This window comes from Coturnix japonica, chromosome 8, assembly GCF_054131305.1.
Source record: "Coturnix japonica strain WE chromosome 8, WE-NBRP24, whole genome shotgun sequence".
In the NCBI taxonomy this organism is placed as follows: domain Eukaryota; kingdom Metazoa; phylum Chordata; class Aves; order Galliformes; family Phasianidae; genus Coturnix; species Coturnix japonica.
Window position 1 is genome coordinate 12,107,863 of NC_140670.1, and position 21,702 is coordinate 12,129,564.

The 21,702-nt window shown below is 37.6% G+C and overlaps 1 long non-coding RNA gene across 5 annotated transcripts in view; it reads right to left on the reverse strand.

Annotated features, from left to right (window-relative positions):
• Positions 1-21,702, reverse strand: part of LOC107315770 (uncharacterized) — a 251,329-nt gene that overhangs the window by 14,354 nt on the left and 215,273 nt on the right. Inside the window, exons 3-4 of one of the 5 annotated variants that reach the window (XR_014948865.1) lie at positions 14,218-14,366; positions 10,258-10,334 (exon numbers count right to left, since the gene is read on the reverse strand). This is a non-coding gene — a long non-coding RNA (uncharacterized LOC107315770). Of the gene's footprint in view, positions 1-10,257; positions 15,275-21,702 lie in introns of all 5 variants that reach the window. The other 4 variants (XR_014948866.1, XR_014948867.1, XR_014948863.1 and 1 more) reach the window with 4 other exon arrangements.

A 21,702-nucleotide genomic window follows, 5' to 3' on the forward strand; every position in this document is an offset into this window, starting at 1 on the left:
CAAAACAGTATGAACAACTGCTGGGACCACTGAGAAGTGAGAGCAGCAAGGAAGGCTCATTCATAAGAAGTGTATTTCATCACCCTGTAATGCATCAGAGGAACCTATGCTCTCCTGAGGCCATCAACCTACCTGTCCCTGGCCTTTGGACAACAGCTGCTCCCAGAACAACAATTGGCTATCAGAGTGCAGGAGGTGTTTGGTAGCCATCCCCCTGTATTTATGGCTGCTGCAATTTCTGTCCTTGCAGAAATCTCAGTCTGATCCAGCAGTGTGATTTTACACACATGTGGTTGCCACTTCCCATCTCTGAACCAGCCAGCAAATTATTATACGTATAAAAACCTCAGTGGCAGCATCAGCCCCAAGAGACTATTTACTTCCACAGGCACGAACTAATTCCTGAAAAGGAGCTCAAGCCAAATCCTGCAGAGACCAGTGGGAATCTCTCCAGGCTCTTGCAAAGGCTGCTTTGCACACTAGAGAAATGGTTGGTGCTTGGTCATATTTATCACCATGTCAGGTAAAACATGTTGTCAGTTAACACCTTTTCTAACACAATATATATTTTCTAAGGCTAAAGGAAGATGAGCTTTCCTTTCCTTTCCTTTCCTTTCCTTTCCTTTCCTTTCCTTTCCTTTCCTTCCTTCCCTCCCTCCCTCCCACCCTCCCTCCCTCCCTCCCTCCCTCCCTCCCTCCCTCCCTCCCTTCCTTCCTTCCTTCCTTCCTTCCTTCCTTCCTTCCTTCCTTCCTTCCTTCCTTCCTTCCTTCCTTCCTTCCTTCCTTCCTTCCTTCCTTCCTTCCTTCCTTCCTTCCTTCCTTCCTTCCTTCCTTCCTTCCTTCCTTCCTTCCTTCCTTCCTTCCTTCCTTCCTTCCTTCCTTCCTTCCTTCCTTCCTTCCTTCCTTCCTTCCTTCCTTCCTTCCTTCCTTCCTTCCTTCCTTCCTTCCTTCCTTCCTTCCTTCCTTCCTTCCTTCCTTCCTTCCTTCCTTCCTTCCTTCCTTCCTTCCTTCCTTCCTTCCTTCCTTCCTTCCTTCCTTCCTTCCTTCCTTCCTTCCTTCCTTCCTTCCTTCCTTCCTTCCTTCCTTCCTTCCTTCCTTCCTTCCTTCCTTCAACCTTCTTTTATTTTTCAACCATTTATCCTGATTTACTTCTAAAATCACACAGCAAACTAAGTGGATTTTCATGGAGTGGACAGGGATCAGTTATTACCTTCTCAATATTAACTGATCCTAAGGTATCCATCAAGCTGTTACAATCCTATCTGCAGAGTACATGCCTGATTTCAAAAAACTGGAAGCACATAAAGGAAGCTAAGGCAGGGCACCATTCAGTTTCCTTTCTTGCTCTAGAAGACAGTTGATAAGTGCGTTTATTATCTGTAGGAAGAATGAGTCAGCCAATACATGCTTTCAAGGTTTGCAAGTGCCTCAGTGTAACTTGTTCATTTAATTTGGATCTATACACCTCATGAGAAGGGCAAAAGATTTTCATTTTCAAGGCCTTATTTAGCCATAAACAGTGTATCCTGTTAAATAAGAGCAGGTCTGTGAATTTCATTTTATTTGGTGACAGAAGCAATAGGCAAATATATATCACTCTTTCAGTAACTGCTATTAAAGGGTGCATATTTCGTGGAGAAAAAAAAACAAAACAAAAACCCAAAAAAACAAAACCACCCAAAAAACAGTATATTCATGTCACCTTTTATGAAATAAAATTCAGAGTTTGTAGTATCCGTGCATGAAAAATATCACTTTGCTCACAGTCATATGCTAAGAGTATGAGGCAAAAGTATAAGCTCCCTGTGAATAGGGCCAGTCACACCTGGAAAATTAGGATGGATTTTGTCCAAATGCTCACTCCAACAAAGTCAGTAGGAGTTTTTCTATGACCTCAATGGAGCCAAATTTTCTCCTAGATTTTTTACTATGATAAAAGTTGTACAATTTGGCCACCAAGGTCATTAAAATGATATAATCCCTATTGTGCTCCATGACGAGGAAAAAACACAAAGGTACTGTTATCTAAACGAGTGTAATTATGGTAGCAATTCCCAAAGTAGTATTGCAAATGCATTTCCAGTTCCAGTTTATCCATTTTTGCCAGTGTTCATTACAGCAGTGACATACTTGTGTCTAAATCTTGTTGATGTCCTTCCAGAGGGCACTAAAAAGCCTAAAGTAAAGAAAAATTCAGCTGGGGATTCTGACTGGCTGCTGAACTGCTGCCTTTTGAGCCCTGTCCCTCAGCTCATAATCTATAATGTTTGCTCATAAATTACACAGACTGCTCCCTCTTTGTTTATACTCATCCACTCAAAGTTTGCCTAACTGAAAAGGGAACTAGGAAAAAACTAACTTGGATGATATTTTGGTAACAAGCCCATGAGGGCTGTCAGCATCTGCCAAAGCCCTGTCATGTTTTCAGTCTTTGGGAAATACTCTGCCAGCGCAAAGCTTCCCTGTGGGGCTGGTGCTGGCTTTGGAGGGCTCTAGATACAGTGCCTGAGGCTGGTACCAAATCTGGGGCCAGAGGGAATGCTCTTCCTGAAGGTGTCTCAGTGTCCCAAAGGTGTCTTAAGACCCTGATGTAATCTACAGAGAGCTGACCTTTCCTTTTCCAGCCTGCAAGAAAAGGATGAGGAACAGCACTGAATTATGGCAATGAAAGATTCAAGCTGAAAGTCTCCAAAGTTGCCCAAGTCACACCCATAGTGAGAAGAATGCTTAACTGTTTCCTCAGGATGATTCTCTCAGCAGCGATGAAGCCAGATAGAGGTAAATGAAATTAAATATTCTCTTAAAAAATCTAGACTATAAATGAGAACCCTGACCACAGGGCCCAGTTATTTGTAACCTTGCAGTAGCACTGTAATAAATTCCCTGTCCTGCAGCCATGGGCAGCTTGGTATGGTGGCAGCTTTTCCCAGCTTCTTCACAATTGCAAGTGACTGGAACTCTGGCAGGTGATTTCAGAGTGGCAGCTCCAGAGCTGAGGGGTAATGTGGCTCTGTAGCCCTTAGTCATCCACAGAGGATGGCCACTGGGAAGAAGGAAGCTCTGTTGGAGGTCCAGTGGTGAAACTTTCCTTCCATCTTCCCTGCAGATGTCTAGCATCTGAGTTTTTCTCTATTCTGTTAAAGTCACCTCCTTTCTGCTGCTTAACTAATCTCTCAGATGCTATCTGAGCAAAAAAGTGCTGTTGCTCTTTAGGAAAGAAAACCATAAAACAGCCCAGCGTATTTATTCTCTTCCTTCTAGTATGTCAGTCCTTTGACTAACGATGACAAGATTTCTGTTCTTGTTGAGTTGCTGGCTTCTTCAAAAGTGCTACCAAATAAATACACCACTTTGGAAGATAATTTCTTACAACTGTCTGGCAAATTGCAGTGACACAGCCAACTCATTTCTCACATAGCCTTTATCAGAGAGCTACCAGATTAAAGACTAAATGAACAACACCTACTTCAATTAGATATCAGATTAAAGAGCAAATGAACAATAATGACTTGGATTTGAAATGGTTGCTGAGATCACTGTGATTTTATATCTCTTAGTCCCCAAAACTATCCAGTCACCAACACAACATGTTGTAAAAAGGCTCTGGCTGTCTACTAGAAGAAACCCTTCAAATAATAGCATACCATTTAAATGCACCTCTCAATTGCTGGCAGTGCCTCAAACAGATTATTGCTTTGGACTTGCAAAAACCATGCAGTCCAGTGTTACTTACCAATGTTCCCAAAGCATTAAAACCATCCAACATTTAAATTTTGTGATTTGATTACCTCTTTGTATTAAATAAAAGCAGGACTTTGTATTTTTCCAACAGAAAATTTCTTGATTATCAGTACACTGAGTATACACGGTATGTGAAATAATATATGTTTACAGCTAAAGAGAGATGCAGATGTAGTGCTGAGCTGGGATTCAAAGCAAAGTCAACATGCCAATATTTGTTTACACTGTCCACATGTGTGGCAATTTGTTTTTGAAAGTTAATTGCACAACTTATAAGCACATACCATAAAAATTTGCAATTAAGCCTGTGACTTACAAAAACTTACAAAAGAGCTGAAGCTGTGGCCCCACTAGAGTACGGACGACAATGTATGATACCCTAAAATTCATACGGTCCACAACATGAGTTTAGCAACTTGTGATGCCCATGTAAGTAGATAATGCATAAGTCAAGTAGAAGTGTAGGACTTTACAGAACAGAGGCATGTTTTAGTGGTATATGGGGGCCCAAATCTCACAATGGGTAGCTTTGGTTGCTATAAAAATAATTATGCCAGAATTAGTGCCTGGTAGATTAAATCATTTTTTTAGAGATAGATAATCTTATCAGTTCTATGAGAAGAAAGGAAAATTTTATAGGATATATAATCCACTGGGACATCAGGAACTTTGTCATTACTCATGTATGTGGGAAAAAAGAAAGCAAGAAAATATAGAGAGAGCTTCAAGCACATACTAAAAAGATCACTGTGCAGAAAAAATTCTCTCAACACAAAAATCAAAAGGTTCATAACAAGGAGAGGCAGCTCTTGCTCTGCAGTGACAGCTTCATGTTTATTTATCCTGGAATAAAATGAGAATACTGAAGTAAAGACAAGATAATTTTATTCCCAGATCAAATAAAGGAATACAAAGTGTGTTCTCATCAAAGTGATTACTTTAGGGGAAACTAATACAACAAATGTTATTAAATGAAACAACTTCTTTATAGGGCATCTCCCATTAAGGATTTTAGTGTAAGTAATATTTCTGTCAGGCAAAGTGATGCAAGACAAAACATCTCATAGAATATACAAAGAGGACCTTCAAGAAGCCTCTAAGTAACAAGACATGAATGTGAACCATTGTGAGAATGTGTAGAGGATGACATTTTACTATAGAGTGTATGCATTTATACATCTTTATGGATGTATTCCTTAATAATCACATACTTGTCAAAATGCTTTCTATTTACTATCATTTTCTACAGCAAATTATCTCTTTGTATAGAAGTCATCAGAAACAAGGATGTCAGGACCAAAAGCAACAACTGTCCTTTTAATAGTTGTTTAAAATATTTTATTTCAAATTATTTTTACTGGTTGGTATATGCAGAGTTAAAGGAGGCTGAAAGGAGGCCTCATGGCCCAGGGCAGTGGTAATGGCATTAAACTGCTGGAGTTCTAGAAGATTTGGACAACACTCAGAAACATGTTTTGATTTTTGGGTTTCACTGTGTGGAGCAAAGAGTTGGAAATGTGGTCAGTGATCCTTTCCCCTTCCAACTCAGGATATTCTATGATTCTAAAATAAGACGCTGCTTAGCAGACACACATGGGACAAATCCTCAGCTCTGCAGGAGCTGTCCACCCTGCAAACACAAAGGACTTGTATGTCTCTCCTTCCATTATGCAGAAAGTCTTAGGAGGCAGCCCTTGCCATGCCAGGCACTAGATGCAGCCCTGGAAGTCAGTTTGTACAGACACCTTGCTGAATACATATACACACAGCTACACTGACAATCAGAGGTATGCTACGTGGACCTATGGTATTTCTCTGTGTTCTGAAATGGGCATCCATATATCATCAGCCCGAGTGAAGACTTACAGCTACACTTTATTATCCTAGAATCTAAGAGGTCTCAAGGGGTAATTATTTATAAAATGATTAAACCATTTTGCCTCAGGTGCTGAGTTCTGGAAAGCCATGTCTACTCTCAGGGTCATGAAAGTTGGAGATGAAAAAGCCTGACGGTAACACTATGTACTGTTCCCTCCAGTGCCTTTGCTAGTAATTTAACAAGTCTGTATTTATCTTAGTATTTCTGTATGGCTCCCATTGCACCACTTTGCAATATTCAATTCCTTTATTCACACAAGGGCACTATCTAGTATATTCTACATCACATCTGATGCAGTCCTGAAGAGAAGGCTTGTGGAAACAGAAAATGACAGAAACACAGCCCCTTTCCTTATTTGCTATCTTGCCCACTGAATTGTGATCCCCACTGTGATGGGGCTTCTGTCTCTCCCATGGGAGAGGTGAAATCAGTGGGAGAATAGAGTGGGGACTGAACTTGTTCCCAGGTTTAAAGACATCAGAATTGTTTTTCTGCCACTTCTGCAATACTCAGGTCTTTGCAGGAATTACAAAATTTCCATTGTATCTCATGGTAAGTTTTTGGTCAAGGTTCTATGGCTTTTACTGTTCAGGAGGTTTCAATGTGAAATGAAGCTGTTTTCTTTCATGCAGGGATGTTCTTTTGTTTTGTTGAAGTAAGCTCTACTTGTAACAATGTTTTTTGTTTTCTTCAATTCCTTTGAGTTCTCAGTAAAAGGTACTCAAAAAGAAAAGACCTAAAAAGAATCCAACCTTTCTGTTTCTCTTCTCATTGAGCAATTTTTCTAAATCTTTAATCTTCACAATTAAAATAATAGTAATAACAATAAGAAAAAACAAACAAACCAACCAACCAGAAGTAAGTGCTTAAATGCCACTCTTCAAATCCCAGAGACCACTTCTCTCCAACTCAGCTCTTCCCTGGAGATTTTTAATTTGGGTGTTTCCCAAAACACTGGGTAACCCCAGAGAAAGGCTGTTTGGGTTTGTCACGGAATCAAGAGCGAATTGCCTGGTAGGTCAGTGCTTGCCTTTCCTCTCTGTAACTCTCCCATCTAAGGAAGCTCAGTACATGCTAATAGCTATTTCTGTTTATTATGACTTGTAAATATCAGAGAAGGACACAGGCTAGTAACATACGGGAGAACAGGACTCTGGAACTCTGCTGCCCTAGTGGACTTTAAACACACAGTCCAACAATAATGAAAGACAGATTTCATATGGAGAATAGATACGTTGTAGACCTAAACACATCTCATTATTTAACTTAGAATTCCATAGGTACTTAATCCCAAAGCATGCTGTCTTCAATTGCAATTTTTGCAGGTAATGAAAAAACCTTCTGGCAGAAATTTCTCTTTCTGGCTTAAACAGCTCAGCAGTCATTTGCACAAGCCATCAGTGAAAGTGCAATGGGATAATAAAACAGAATATAAGAAAGTCTGTTGGGACTTGCAAAAAAATTAGAAAGGAACATATAAATACAAAAAATGAGGTGCAAATGCTGATATTTTCATGTATGAGATCTGCTCTGAAAATAATGCCTTCTCTCTTATTGTGTTGGCTCACAATGTCAGAGGTGGATAATAGTGGTACGGTAGTAGAGGTTGAACCTTCTCACCAACAGTCCACTACATGTTAGTGTGTGATCGGTGGCAGCAGAGGAGCAGTCTGACAGAACAACATTTGTCATGGAAGCGTGCGTGAAGCAATGGCATGGAATTGAATTCCTCCATGAGGAAAAAGTGTCACCTACTGATGTTCAACGACACTTGATGAACATTTCTGAAGACCAAACAGTGAATATGAGCACAGTGAGTTGGAGGGTGCTGCATTTCAGCAGTGGTGACAGTGACACTAGGTCATCACCACTGCTGTAGATTTTTACAAGGGTTGCATACAGGCTATTGTTCACTACTGGTGGAAATGGTGCTGCCTTTGTTGAAAAATAGTGTTTTGTAGCTGAGAATTTCATCTATTTCATCTATCAGATAGTGTTATTGTACTCTTTGTTATACTTACCGTGGAAATAACTGGAAGACATTACTTTCAGAGCAACTTACACCCTCAAACAGGCCTTCCTTCCTTGTCAGTTTAATAGTAATGCAAGTTTTAAATAATACACTGCAAAGACTATGACTTGTTTCATACATTTTCTCAGTGGTCCTAACTCAGACTGGAAGCGGAAGGTTTTGGCCATCAGCTAATGGTTGATTCTCATTTACCTTGCAGGTACTTTTCAGAGTTCTGGCAGTACAAAACAGCCCTGAAGTGTTTGTAAAATACAGTTTTCGTATGGATTGTAGCAAAAGAGAAGTGAGTCCCAAAGTCTTTAATGCTAAGGTTGATATGAATGCAAACGTAGCAGAAAAACAGCTTTCTCATAACAGCCCCTATAATTTCTCTTTGTGAGCCACAAGGGAAAACAATCATTCACTCAGAAGCATTTTTATCTTAGAACCATACAAACAAGTAATACTTTTTTTTTTTTTTTCTTTTTTATGGGAAAAAAGCATAAATTCAATGCTTTGCCATTTGCTTTTTCTTTTAGGTTTTATGCATAGCAATGTATGTCTTCCTATTATTCTTATTAACGTATGGAAAAGTTAAAAAATTCATTCTGGGGATGACTCTTTGACTTGTTCTAAAATACAAATGCCAATTCCAACAGCAGTCTATCAGTAGTACTGCTCTGTCACTTATGTTCAACAAGTATTTCTGGGGATACCGAAGCTTTCCCAGATGTGTGTCTAGAGAAGAGGAGGAGGGCAGATGTTGATCTGACATAAGTAGACACTCTTGTAAACTTTGTATTAAGGATTTGCAAAGCATGTCAAAGGTTTAATTGGAAATAAATATACAGTATATTTGAAAAATCCCTAATATCACATGTCCATCTCACATCTTGTATCCTATTTAAGCTTCAGTTTAATCACGGCAAATGAAACTGGATAAAACTCTTCTTACTGGCTTTGTAGTTTGAAGGAATAGACCCAAAATCACATTCTACCAAATACTCGGTTTAAGTTTCTTAACCCCAAACATAAAATTGATGGAAGACTTATTTTTTTTTTCCCTCTAGCTTCCTTTTTAAAATTAATTCCTCAGCATAAGCAAAGACCGTAAAAATAAAAATGAAGTAATATTTAAAGTTGATAAATTTTTTGCATGTAAAGCCTGCAAGTAGATTGGCTTTGCCAGTACTTCAAGAAGCTTGGAAACTGAGTTACATGAGAAACTAGACACCTAGTCTGCAATGGAAATATATAAGATCATGATTTAATGGACCCCAGTAAATCACTATGTTGTGTGAATGTTTCACCTTAACACCAGGTTAAAGAGAACCCATTTCAAGCTGAAAAATGTATGCTTCAAACCCTTCAAATTTCGGAATATAGTTGTGCAAGACACTATAAAATCTGTAACATTAAGCACATATGACTTTTGTCTTCAGTACTAATATGAAACTTGAAATAAATACTTGTAAAAAGGTTATTCTTCAGAATTCAATATATGAATTTTGAGGACAAAGAGCAGTTTTACAAATAATTGAAGAGAACACTTTCTTCCTGGAAGACCTTAAAGAGTCTTAGAAAATGGGTCTTCAGGCACTCATACTGTTCATGAGGAAATGCAATAGAAAACTACCACCTTGGATGAAGCCCACATCTTTTGGGATTGCAGTTCCTCTGGGAGCTGCTGAATGCATGCCTTCCTCTGTAGCAGGATGGTTTAAAAGACATTACCATTAGGAAAGACAGCATTGCTGCTTAGTAAATTTGCCTATAGATTACTATTAAATAGCCATAAAAGAGACTTAAAAAAAAAATTTAAAAATCACTGTTTCTTATTTCTAGTAGAATAGAGGTATTTCTTCACACTACTGCAGAAAAGGGGAATATTCTCCAGCGTCAGAGAGGTGGACAGCAAAGACAGACAACACTTCCTAAAATCACCTCAGCTGACTGTCTGTGCAATTTGTGGCAGAGTTTTTCAGAGAGAAGTAACTTGCCTGTGCAGACTAAAGAAGCTGCCAGCAGTAGAAACTAGAAGGGATTCTTTTATACTCAGAGATGCTGGTGACAATTCACACACTTGAAACTGGAGGGTAAGTAACAGACAGATGAAAGAGAACCAGGACAAGGGACAGGAACAGAGCACAGGAACAAGATGCCCTGAGAGGTTAAGGAGTCTCCTCTGGAGATATTCAAAACCTACCTGGATGCTTTCCTGTGTCACCTACTGCAAGGAACCTGCTTTAATAGGGGGGTTGGACTTAATGATCTCCGGAGGTCCCTTCCACTCTCTATGATTCTGTCATTCTTTATACAGTATTCCCTGACATGTTTAAAACAGTTTTGACAACATCAGGGCCATGGGCACTGAAACTAACCAAATTCTCACTGCAAACTGGCATTTGGTTTTAACATGTTCTGAAAATTCATTTAGGGAGTTTCTTACTGGGTTGAAGTCCATACTTGTCTATACCCAATGCAAATCCTAGCCCGTTTTACAACTGAGTCAAAACATTTCCTATGAGTGGTGAATCTGAACTATGACCCATGTGGAAGAGACACTAGAAAGTGGGTGAGTTTTATCTTCATCAATGCAACATGGCTTTTATCTTGGTTCACTTACCGGCTTGACACAAGCATTTAAGGGCTGCTGCAGTTATTCTTTATCCAATACATGTGACATTGTTTCCTACTGTTTTGCTGTGAATGACAGAGAAAGACATTAGTCAGGCTTTGCCTTCAACTTTCATAAATTCAAAGGGGTAAATAAAATAATAATCAAACAAAAAGAAAAAAGGAAAACCACAAGCAAATCTAATTATTCTTTTATTCTTTCCAAATAGCCTTGCTGGCATTTGGATTCAAGAAAACTCTCCAATCCAAGAATGAGCTCATTATCAATTTCTTCCCACCATCAACATAGCATTAGGATTTCTTTTCCTGATATATACCCTAAGCATTCTGGAGTTTCCATACACCCAAAGCAAAAGCATCTTTCTCCATTCCCTTGAAAATATTAGAGTCATTAGAAAGGAACTGACAATACAGTAGGACATAACTATTTTCCCAGAGAACGCTAGAAAGGGAACTGCTAGCAGAGTTTGCAGTGGGAATGCAGCCACTGGTTGCTGTGAGCATCCTGAGCTGAGAGCAGCTGCACTGCAGCAGTTTCAGGGCAAGGTGGAACAAGGCAGAGGTAAAGGCAGCTCAGAAGGTCAGAGGTGGGAACTTGGGCTCTGCATGTGGTACAGAGGCAGCTCTTGGCCATGGTCACTGTGCTGGAAGTGAGGTGGAGGAGGTACATGCCTTCATGTACCACGGGCTACCAAACAGGTCAAGGCTAAGCTTTGTGCAAGTCAGAACTCTTATACTAATAGATTGTATCACAGTATTGACCTTGATTTGTTATTCCTGCTTGAGTCACTAAACAGCAAAGCCAGCTGAGTCACTAAACAGCAAAGCAAGTGCTTAGCATCAATTCTGGGAGTAAATCATGCTCAAACACTGTTCAGGACTTGAAATAGTTACCAGAAGCAGTCTTATTTAAAGACAGACTAGATTATGAGCATTTTTGAATAGCTTTTTAGTAGGTTTTTTTTTTTTAGTGGCCTTTAATAAATACAGGTAATTAGACCAGAACTAGTGGAACAACAGGAACTGAGCCTGACAGGATGTTTTTTTTATGCAGCTGGGTTATAGGAAAGACCTAAATGTAAACAGGAGCAAATAGAAACAGACAATATGTGGGAAGTTTTTCTAGTCCACCTGCTTACCTGCAGGTACTTACTTTTTTCTTACTCAGCATCCTATTCCCATTTGAAAATGACAGTTTGGGTGTTACTGTTCTTCTGTGCTCTGCTGGAAGCAGTACATTTTCAGGAGGTGCTGAACATGATCTATCCACATTTACCTTCTTCCAGGCATCTGTGCCATAGGATCATCATAGAATCATAGTACCATCGGGAACTCCAACTTTGTAATTATTCACCCTGTTCTTATAGTTTCATTATATGAATGAATTCAAATACAAAAGGTAGCTGAAAAGATACAGCGTCTTCAATAAGACAAATTCTCAGATTCTAAAATCCTGAAATATATATGGTTATTTAGATCCAAAGTCTTGCTGAAACAAATGGAATTTAGAATCCAATACTCAACTCAGTTTAAATTTACAAGGTAAGGCTCTCTGTAGAGTTATGAATTAATCTTGCAGACAGGTAACTCTGGCACTGTCCCAGCTCACATTAAAAATGTGATGTCTATTCTGAGAGAACCAGAAATCCATGTGGTTTCAGGAAATTTCCTTTTGAGAATACTACTGAAAGGACCCAGCTTTTTAGACCCCACTAAAGGAACAGCTCTCCTAAAAACTGTTCACTGATAATGAAGCCTCTAACAGGACATTTAGCAGTAAAGTACAGCTTGAATATTCACTGTCTCTTTCTGTGTCTTACAGTACACACAGTACCACATACAAAACAAATGGTGCATCCTTTTTGCAAAAACTCACTATTCATGGACTTGCTTTCATTACGAAATTTTGTTGCATTGAGATGTGACATAACGATGACCATAACTGACCTGTCACTGTAGATCAGAGCAAATCATATTCAGCCTGGCAAGTAATTGTGATTAAATTTTGTTCCCATTTCGTAATATGGACAAGACCTGTCTAGGAAGGGTCTTAATAATCAGACCTTCATTTTCAAAGGTACAGACATTTTGTCAATATAAGACAATAATAGGGAGATAAAAACATTAAAAGTCAAAGGAATTAACGTGATATATGTGCTGCAGATTCCAGTTTAATCTTTGAGAAACAGTTGTCCACAGCATTCTTACAGAGGCACATAAGAGATTTTTAATGTAACCAACAGGAAAAAAAGGTACTGTTCCTGCTCAGAGCATGGTCCTGTAGCTTTAAAATCATTGTAGGAACAAAACATTGTTTTCAAGCCACTGTCTGCCAAAATGCATAACATGTCCTATTATCTGCAACAGCATGCGCTATTCATTCACAGATCAAAGCAGGTATTCAAAATTGGACACACGTGAGTAGAGTAGAATTGTCACATGCCTATTATAAGAAGCACAAACTTCATGTGAGTGGAACAGGACCTGAATGTGGCTCAGGAAAGATTTCTGGTACTTAAGGATCAGAGCATTTTTTCTTTCAGAACCTATTTATTGGTGCTGGTTTTCTATGCAACACATTCTCAGGTGTGCCTTGGAAGGCAACACAGTAACATGCAGTCATGATTGCATCTATGTCTACCTGGGTTCACTGGATACTGATCCTATCTTCTGGGAACATGCAAGAAAAGATTTTTCTCTTTTAAATCTGCATTAGGAATTATACAGTCCCTAGTCTGTTGTATGCACTGCTTTGTTTCCTGTGGGGAAGAGGAATATAAAAAGGACAGATAAGGAAATCTAACTAGAAGGGTAGGCCTCTTAAAAGCACTCATTGTCTGGGGAAGGAGGGAGGAAGGAACTCACCTGACCCTGACCACCCAAGCTTTTAATGCTCAAAAAGACTTTCAAAGCCTTCTGAGGAAGATTTATGGCTGTGAAAGAAGGCTGGAATTACAGAGAAGCAGAGGAATACAGCTCGCCTTTTCTTTCTCCCTTGCCCAAAAGCACCCCAGTCAATTCTGCATTTTTAGAAATGTAAATACATTGTTTTGGGAACTGATTGATAGACAGAATCAAAGGGATTACTGGCTTGACACCCTGACACAATCTCTCCTTCCAAATTGCCTGCCCTTCCGTCAGACAGGCTGCCAGAAGCAGCCCCTGTTCCAGCTCCTGCCCTCCTCTCACCAAGGGCCCATGGTTCCAGGGTAAGTTCCTAAAAGATCTTTGCATTCTGATTAAGCTCTCCATGGGCAGGTCACAGTCCCCAGCCTCCTAGATGCCTGTCACCACTAACAGCCTTCACGTCTCCTCACTAAAATATGGTGATGTTATTACCTCTCTAACCCCACAAGCTCCACATAGGGTTAGAGATCCCCTGTGCCACACACTAAATTCACACCTACATCTTGTATGATATTATTATTGGGCTAATATGTCCAAACATCAATAAAAGACAACACTGATATCCGCATCCAGATATAGTGACAAAATTACTCCTGTCACAGTGGATTTTCCTTGAAAGCTCTGGATATGGTCTAACCTTCTGCTCAGGCCTCCAAGAAAAAGTATTTTTATGAAAGGGAAATTACAAACAAAGCTCCTTGAACTGTTTGCATCACCTGTTTTAGTCTTAATGTCTACGCATGCAGGACTGCTCTGGTGACAAAACAGATGCTTTTTGTATTTGTATTATTCTTGAACAGTGTCAGGGTGTTTGGGGTTTTAGTGCCTTGGGGTAAAAAACAATGATTCAGTGTCTCAGAGGATGCATTTCTAAACAGTTTGTTCCAGTCAGAGATGCCACAAACCCCAAAGTTTTATTTTTTACACTTCTTTACACACATCAAGGAAACAATTAGAGGCTGGGGCAGCTTTTGGCAAGTGTGACTCCCAGCGGGGCCCCGTGCTATTTATCTCGAAAACAGAAGACCACTAGATATCATACCTGACTTGTTTCCCAGGTCCCGGGCTCTTCTACCATGTTCTTGTCCACAGAGATGTTTGGGAGATCTGGGCTTGCTCAATAGGTCTTGGAGTTCTTTACTGAAGATATGAAAAATCTTAAAGTTCTAGGAATGTGACCTCTTCCATCTCCTGTGGTAGAAAAGTAGAAAAACCCCTAGGCTATTCCCAAATTATTTTATCCATTATACTTCTTTACAGTCACTAATAAGTCAATAAGATTATTTCTTGGGCAGGAAGCATGTATCTGATCTTAGCTGATCCAATTCTGATTATTTTGTTCAACGTGTATATACAGATCAAAATATTTTATAAGTGGTTTCAACCTTTTCTGCTTTGTCAGCTGAGTTAAAAACATTATCTAGAGAAATAAAATAAATCTTGTAAAAATAGTGGCCAGAGAATTAGCCACTGTTTATACCAAACCAATCCAGGAACAAAGCTGTATGCTCTTGAAGTAATTATGCTAAGAAACACTCTGATCCCAGGTTCATGTTAGTGAAAAAATAAATAGCAGAGTGCATGTTAATGAGCAAACTCCAGCAGAAAGAGGCAGAAAGGAATTAATATTTGCCAGAGGGATTGGGGTACAGTTGAGATTGACCTTGATTCAAACTTGTTTTGGGGGTCTATAGAAATAGTAAAGGCAAAAACAACTACTAGGAAATTTCATCTACTCAAGGAAAAAGTGCTTATGAAGATCCTCTACTTCTTGTTTCTCTCTGTTTCAATCAGCATTTAGGAGTTTAATGTCCATGGAATAGAAACTTGTCACAGGTTGATGGGCTCCTGCTGCAAGATAAGTCCCCATGATTAATGATGTTGATGCTATCTCCTTTGCCTCACTGAAGAATTAGCAGTGATTCTTACTCACTCTACAGTGGAAGACACCAAAAGCTATCATCTAATGGGGTAAATATACCATGATATCATGAGAAGGATCATAGACAAATACTGCTTGCCTTACAGCTCAGGAGTGCATTTGTCACACAGTGATGATGACATTGGCTGACCTCTGACTTGCACATTCCCAAGTACACCTGAAGATGCACAGAACAGAATCATAGAATCATTAAGGTTGCAAAAAAAACACTGAGATCATCTAATCCACTCAGCAACCTATCATCGCCATGTCCTTAAGTGCCACATATACCTTTTTCTTGAAAACCTTCCAGAACACAGTACTGGAAGTGCATCTCCTTGGTCCTTTTGGCTACATTATTTTTGACACAGTTCAGGATATCATTGGCCTTCTTAGCTACCTGGGCACACTGCTGGCTCATGTTCAGCCAAACGCTAACAACCCAAGATTCTTTTCCTCTGCACAAATTTCCATCCCGTCTGCTCCAAGCCTACAGCACTGCAGGAAGTTGTTGTGACCAAAGTGCAGGACCCAGCACTTGATCTTACTGAATTTCATCCCATTGACCTCAGCCCGGTGATCCAGCCTGTCCAAATCCCTCTGTAGGGCCTTCCTACTCTCAGGAAAATGAACACTTACCCCAACTTGGTGTCATCTGCAAGCTTACTGAGATTATGGAGAGAGTTAAAAAAATATTTGTCTAGTGAGAAGAGAAATGAAAGACATACTTTCTCTTTAAAATCTAATAGTCTAACAATTTTGATATTTAGAAGAACTGCATAAAGAAAACAAAAAAACAAAACAACAACTATCCACATGAAAGAATCACACTACAAAGATACTAAGAAAAGTTACAAACAAACAAGCTATAACATTTTATGTGTACTTCTCTAAATCTAGAAGACGAATGCAACATGTAACATATCAAATGAGAGAGAATAACATCATTATCCTTCCTTCCATCTCTGTTTTGTGGCTCTCAAAGTCAGAATTTTTTAAAAGCCAAATTATTTTGGCAAGGCCAACATAAGTTCACCAGATGGGATGAGTGATCCCAAAACCACAGATTCAGCAAATAAAATGTTAAGGAAAAAACCATCACCTACTTCTCTGTCTTGTTGAAAAGGAGGTAGATAGCAGAATATGTTGTTTTGTTTTTTTTTTGCGATATTTAAATCAAAGTGCTTTTAAAGCAAAACATTCCCAGATTTTTAAAAGAAGTAGATTTGAGTGCTTGTGCAGTTTTTCTGTATAATATTGAGCTTACTTCAATACTTCAGCTTACTGTTGAACATAATTTTGCATCTATCTTAGAAAGTTTTAATGTTCTGTTGTACCATTCACTATTTAATAAATAAATAATGAGAAGGAAAAGCAGGAAGAAGGAAGAATAAGAAAGAAAGAAAGAAAGAAAGAAAGAAAGAAAGAAAGAAAGAAAGAAAGAAAGAAAGAAAGAAAGAAAGAAAGAAAGAAAGAAAGAAAGAAAGAAAGAAAGAAAGAAAGAAAGAAAGAAAGAAAGAAAGAAAGAAAGAAAGAAAGAAAGAAAGAAAGAAAGAAAGAAAGAAAGAAAGAAAGAAAGAAAGAAAGAAAGAAAGAAAGAAAGAAAGAAAGAAAGAAAGAAAGAAAGAAAGAAAGAAAGAAAGAAAGAAAGAAAGAAAGAAAGAAAGAAAGAAAGAAAGAAAGAAAGAAAGAAAGAAAGAAAGAAAGAAAGAAAGAAAGAAAGAAAGAAAGAAAGAAAGAAAGAAAGAAAGAAAGAAAGAAAGAAAGAAAGAAAGAAAGAAAGAAAGAAAGAAAGAAAGAAAGAAAGAAAGAAAGAAAGAAAGAAAGAAAGAAAGAAAGAAAGAAAGAAAGAAAGAAAGAAAGAAAGAAAGAAAGAAAGAAAGAAAGAAAGAAAGAAAGAAAGAAAGAAAGAAAGAAAGAAAGAAAGAAAGAAAGAAAGAAAGAAAGAAAGAAAGAAAGAAAGAAAGAAAGAAAGAAAGAAAGAAAGAAAGAAAGAAAGAAAGAAAGAAAGAAAGAAAGAAAGAAAGAAAGAAAGAAAGAAAGAAAGAAAGAAAGAAAGAAAGAAAGAAAGAAAGAAAGAAAGAAAGAAAGAAAGAAAGAAAGAAAGAAAGAAAGAAAGAAAGAAAGAAAGAAAGAAAGAAAGAAAGAAAGAAAGAAAGAAAGAAAGAAAGAAAGAAAGAAAGAAAGAAAGAAAGAAAGAAAGAAAGAAAGAAAGAAAGAAAGAAAGAAAGAAAGAAAGAAAGAAAGAAAGAAAGAAAGAAAGAAAGAAAGAAAGAAAGAAAGAAAGAAAGAAAGAAAGAAAGAAAGAAAGAAAGAAAGAAAGAAAGAAAGAAAGAAAGAAAGAAGAAAAAAGAAATCCTGCACATCAAAACAATGCAAGCCTAATAAGCTAGATGGTATGATTTTCTTTCAGTTATTTTCCCTGCAGGTCATAGTTTACTGTAGATAGCTGATAATTTACCCTGGACACTTCCCATTACATGAGCCAGGATTTCCTTAAGATCTGGATAAGTACTAATGAAGTCTGACATGTTTATAGGCAAACAGCTCTCCTGATACTTGCAGCTCATATCAAAGGGCTGGTTAGTGTTTCCTTCAGTTTCTTTGGAGTAGATTTTCATTCAATAAGCAGAAATTGGACATCTTGAAAATCTAAGAATGTCACAACTGATTAAGTAAACACAAGCAGAGGTTACTTTTTTCTGAGTTACTTTCTTAATTGTTTTTACCAGTTTTTATGATCTATGATACATGCCCTAGATTAAAAAAAAGGCCAATTCATCTTGCTTTATAAAATAGAAAAGAGATTATTTTTGATGACTGTTAAAACAAATGAAATAATTCACTAACGAAGGTGAAGTAATTTGAAATGATTTTGCTTAGAACTTACTGTTATAAATACTGAAGGTGAGATTTTGATCCTGCTGTCATTTAAAATTGGTGTAATTTTTCCAAGTTAATTTTGCTACACAGAAACACAACTGAGTTCAAAACTGTGTCTTGACTCTGTTGTGAGTGAATAAAGTAAGAACTGACATTGTTTTCTCTTTCTATGTTTGTGTGACTGTTAGGTTTTTTTTTTGGTTTTTATTTTTTTGGGTTTTTTTTGAATGACCAAGATCATATGTGAAATTGTTTGTGAATATTTACAAGGTATGGCATCTATGCTTCTTAAAACTCAGGCTTTAAAACAGACTGAGGAAAAAGTAAACTGATTAAGGGCCTAAGAGAGAATTGATTGGCTTGCTTCAGACAACTCCTACTTGCATGAGGACTTAGCAGGTAATTTTAATAAATCACAGGATGAAGATGGCAATAGAAAGGTCTACTACTAGAAGCCTTACACCAACACCAAGGATAGTCACAGCATCCATAAGGCTTCTATGGTCTCATAAATCTTGTTCACTACAGCTTGTGCAATGACAAGGAAAATCTCCCCCGTGCTTATTTTCTTACCAAAGATAAGCAGGCTCCTGAATAATAGAATTTGGTTTTATGCTTGGCCTTATTTTGAAGTAGTAGTAAACTCTGTGACACCAGATCACAGAAACAAAAGTTCCTTTTTCTTTCTCACAATAAAATGCTTTGTTTTGCCATATAACAAACACAATTAGCAAAGAACACACACAAAGGAAAAAAAAAAGATAAAAAGAATCAAGTATGTTGTTAGCTGAATCTGACCTGATCATTTAAAATCACAGATACTAGAAATATTTTCATCTTTTATGTCATCCATACATAGTAACCAGAGAAAAGCCTTTCTTACGGTAAAATATGAGACATTTAATTCGATAACAACCATCAGTCTTTTAAAGAACATCCATTGTTTGGTTATGAACTTGTTTTGATATTGCTAGAAAACCTGTGGTCACTTTTATATTTTCCTGATTTTACTCACTAGTTTTAAAGTTGTCAGATATGTTACCCTAACGCAGGCATATTTTTACCCCCTGCCTCTTCCCCCCAGAGTAAGAGAGACACTGCTCCTTTCCACAAAAGTAATTTGAAATATATGCTTTGCATATATTGGCCAATTTTAATGCCAGACATAGTGTAAACCATTATTAGTGATTAGAGGTCAGAGTGGTAATGAAATAGTCAAGGTAGAAGACAGGAACACTTGTTCAACTTGAATTTATTTCAAGTTTTATCATTTTTCCTATGTCTGCATCTCTCTCTTCATCTTTCAAACACATGAATGAAACCTAAAATTAGTGCACATGAATAATTTGATGTAACCACATACAATATGAGGTAGCAAAGGCCAGGAAGAGAGAATAAAATGGCATGAATACACTTGTCTGACTTCAAATGTCATATATTCCACTGGTCTGATAAAAATGTACTGTGATGCGGTACAGTGATGTGGTCCTGTATAATTTCACCCAGCTTCTTAACCACAAAAAATGCATAAAATCAAGGGACTGTTCATTCTTTCTTTCTCATGTTTAGTGTGAGAGACATTTCATTTACTTATAGTCATTATCAATGCTTTAAAGATTGACAACTTGCATTTTAATAAACTGATACCACAATTTGTGATTATTTTTTCTTTTCTACCTCCTGCAATACTCACAGGTATAAGAGGGCCGTCAAAAAGCTGCAAAGTTACATGCCTGCAGGAGGATTGTAGCTCTCCATTGTCAGCAGTCCAACTTCCCAGATGAAAGAAACCCCTAGACAAGAAGCCTAGCGCTGAGCAGGTTGATTTCTCTGCTACTCTGGTTGAAGTGGATATATTCCATCTACTCATATTTATTTTCTATTGCAAAACCTTCACACACTATATGGCAGTCCGCATGTAACAATGCAGTATCTGCATTTCAAGAAGGACGCTGAAAACCCCTGGAAACCATTCAAAAGGAAGAAAGTAGAATGAAGTATACATTAGACGTAGTACAGAGAGGTAGAATTTAGAAACTAAAATTTGGCTAATTCAGGCTAACAAAAAGTAGAGCTTTTAATCTTACAAGATAATTAACAATTGTGTTGATTTACTTGGGAATGTGGTTCTTGTTCAGGTATCCAAAGCCAACAAATCAACATTTGGTGTCTCACAATGAGATTCTAACAGACTAAATAGAACATAAAACACTAATTATTGACTTCCAATAAAAGGAAATCAAAATGTAGTGCTGTGGAAGCTCATTTGGGAATGCATGAATGCGTATCAGTCTTTAAACTGTATGAAAGCCATGTTCATACAGCGTCTATCCCAATTTTCATACAAGAAGCCACAGTCTTGTTCTGAATGACTAGGCAGGTGCCTAGCAGAGCAGGCACCCAACCTCCAGGCACAACTGCAATACAAAACAAGTAGCAGATGTTGGTGATCATTTTTGAGATTTGTTTTCACCATAAACGTAAGAAGTCCTAGAGGAGTTCCACTAATTAATATTACTTAAAGCACAACATTCAGTGTGGAGAGAACATTAATTAATGTCTTACAGACAGACTTACAGAGAAACCCTATCCTCTTGGATGCACGCAGCCTTCCAAAATAACACTGTTATGTATTCAAATACTGAAAATATTTGACATCTCTTCTGTCATTTGACTGAGAGACTGCGCTCACTTAAAACATTTGGACAGATATCTTGTTTATGTCAAGGAAGGCTGTGCCTTAAGGAATAAGAATTAAGAACCACCAATAATCTGAAGGTTATTTGTGAAACCTAGTCACATTTATGTTTTGTTTTTTGTTTTTTTTCCCCTCTGTCAATTGATATGGGGATGTTATGCAGCATTTCAAGATTGCAGATAATTGAAGGGAAATAACCACAATAAAGAAATCACTGCTGAATCAAGATCTGATAGGTGACAAATCAATTTATGATACTTTCTTTGTCATACTGAACCATTTTATTGCTCAGAGGAAACCTCTCAAATTAATAAAACTGTTGAATCCATAACGCCCTATGTACCAAATTGCACATCACAGAAAAAAGTACAAATCATTAAAATAATATAACTGATGTTAGCAGGAGATCATCTAGAAAAAGAACATTGCTTTTAAGATACATGTGCTATAATTGTAATGCACTATGATATGCATGTAAGCTTATGACATCAGCATTTGTACATCTATAGTTATATTTACATACAGATATATCTACATATACATACTGAAGATGGGAACATGTGTTATCTGTTTTGTATTGAAGTAGTTCTGCAAGCAGGTACTACTGCATAGTATAGAGAAAGAATATGCTGAACCTGAAACAGCTGATTCACAATGTTATTTAATAATATTTTTGTGGGGATTTTATTTTTTAAGTGAAATATGATTTAATATCAGGAAATAAAGCTTTCATTAGACTCCTTCTAACATGATTAAGCTCAGCTGGGATTTTGTAAAATTGCTGAACTTGCCTACAAAGGAAAGAGATTAGAGAGACTTTAAAATTATGTAATAATATTTTAACTCATTTCCCTCTCTCAGTCTGTATATGTTTGCAAAAAACTCAGTCATGGCGCATGGTATAGTTTAAGAAGCTGTAATAAAGCTGTGACACCAACTGCCTTTCTCCAAGACACTGCACAAACAGCCCTGGTAAAAGTACAGTCCAAATCTCAAATGCAATGTCCTATGCAATTGCAGCCTCT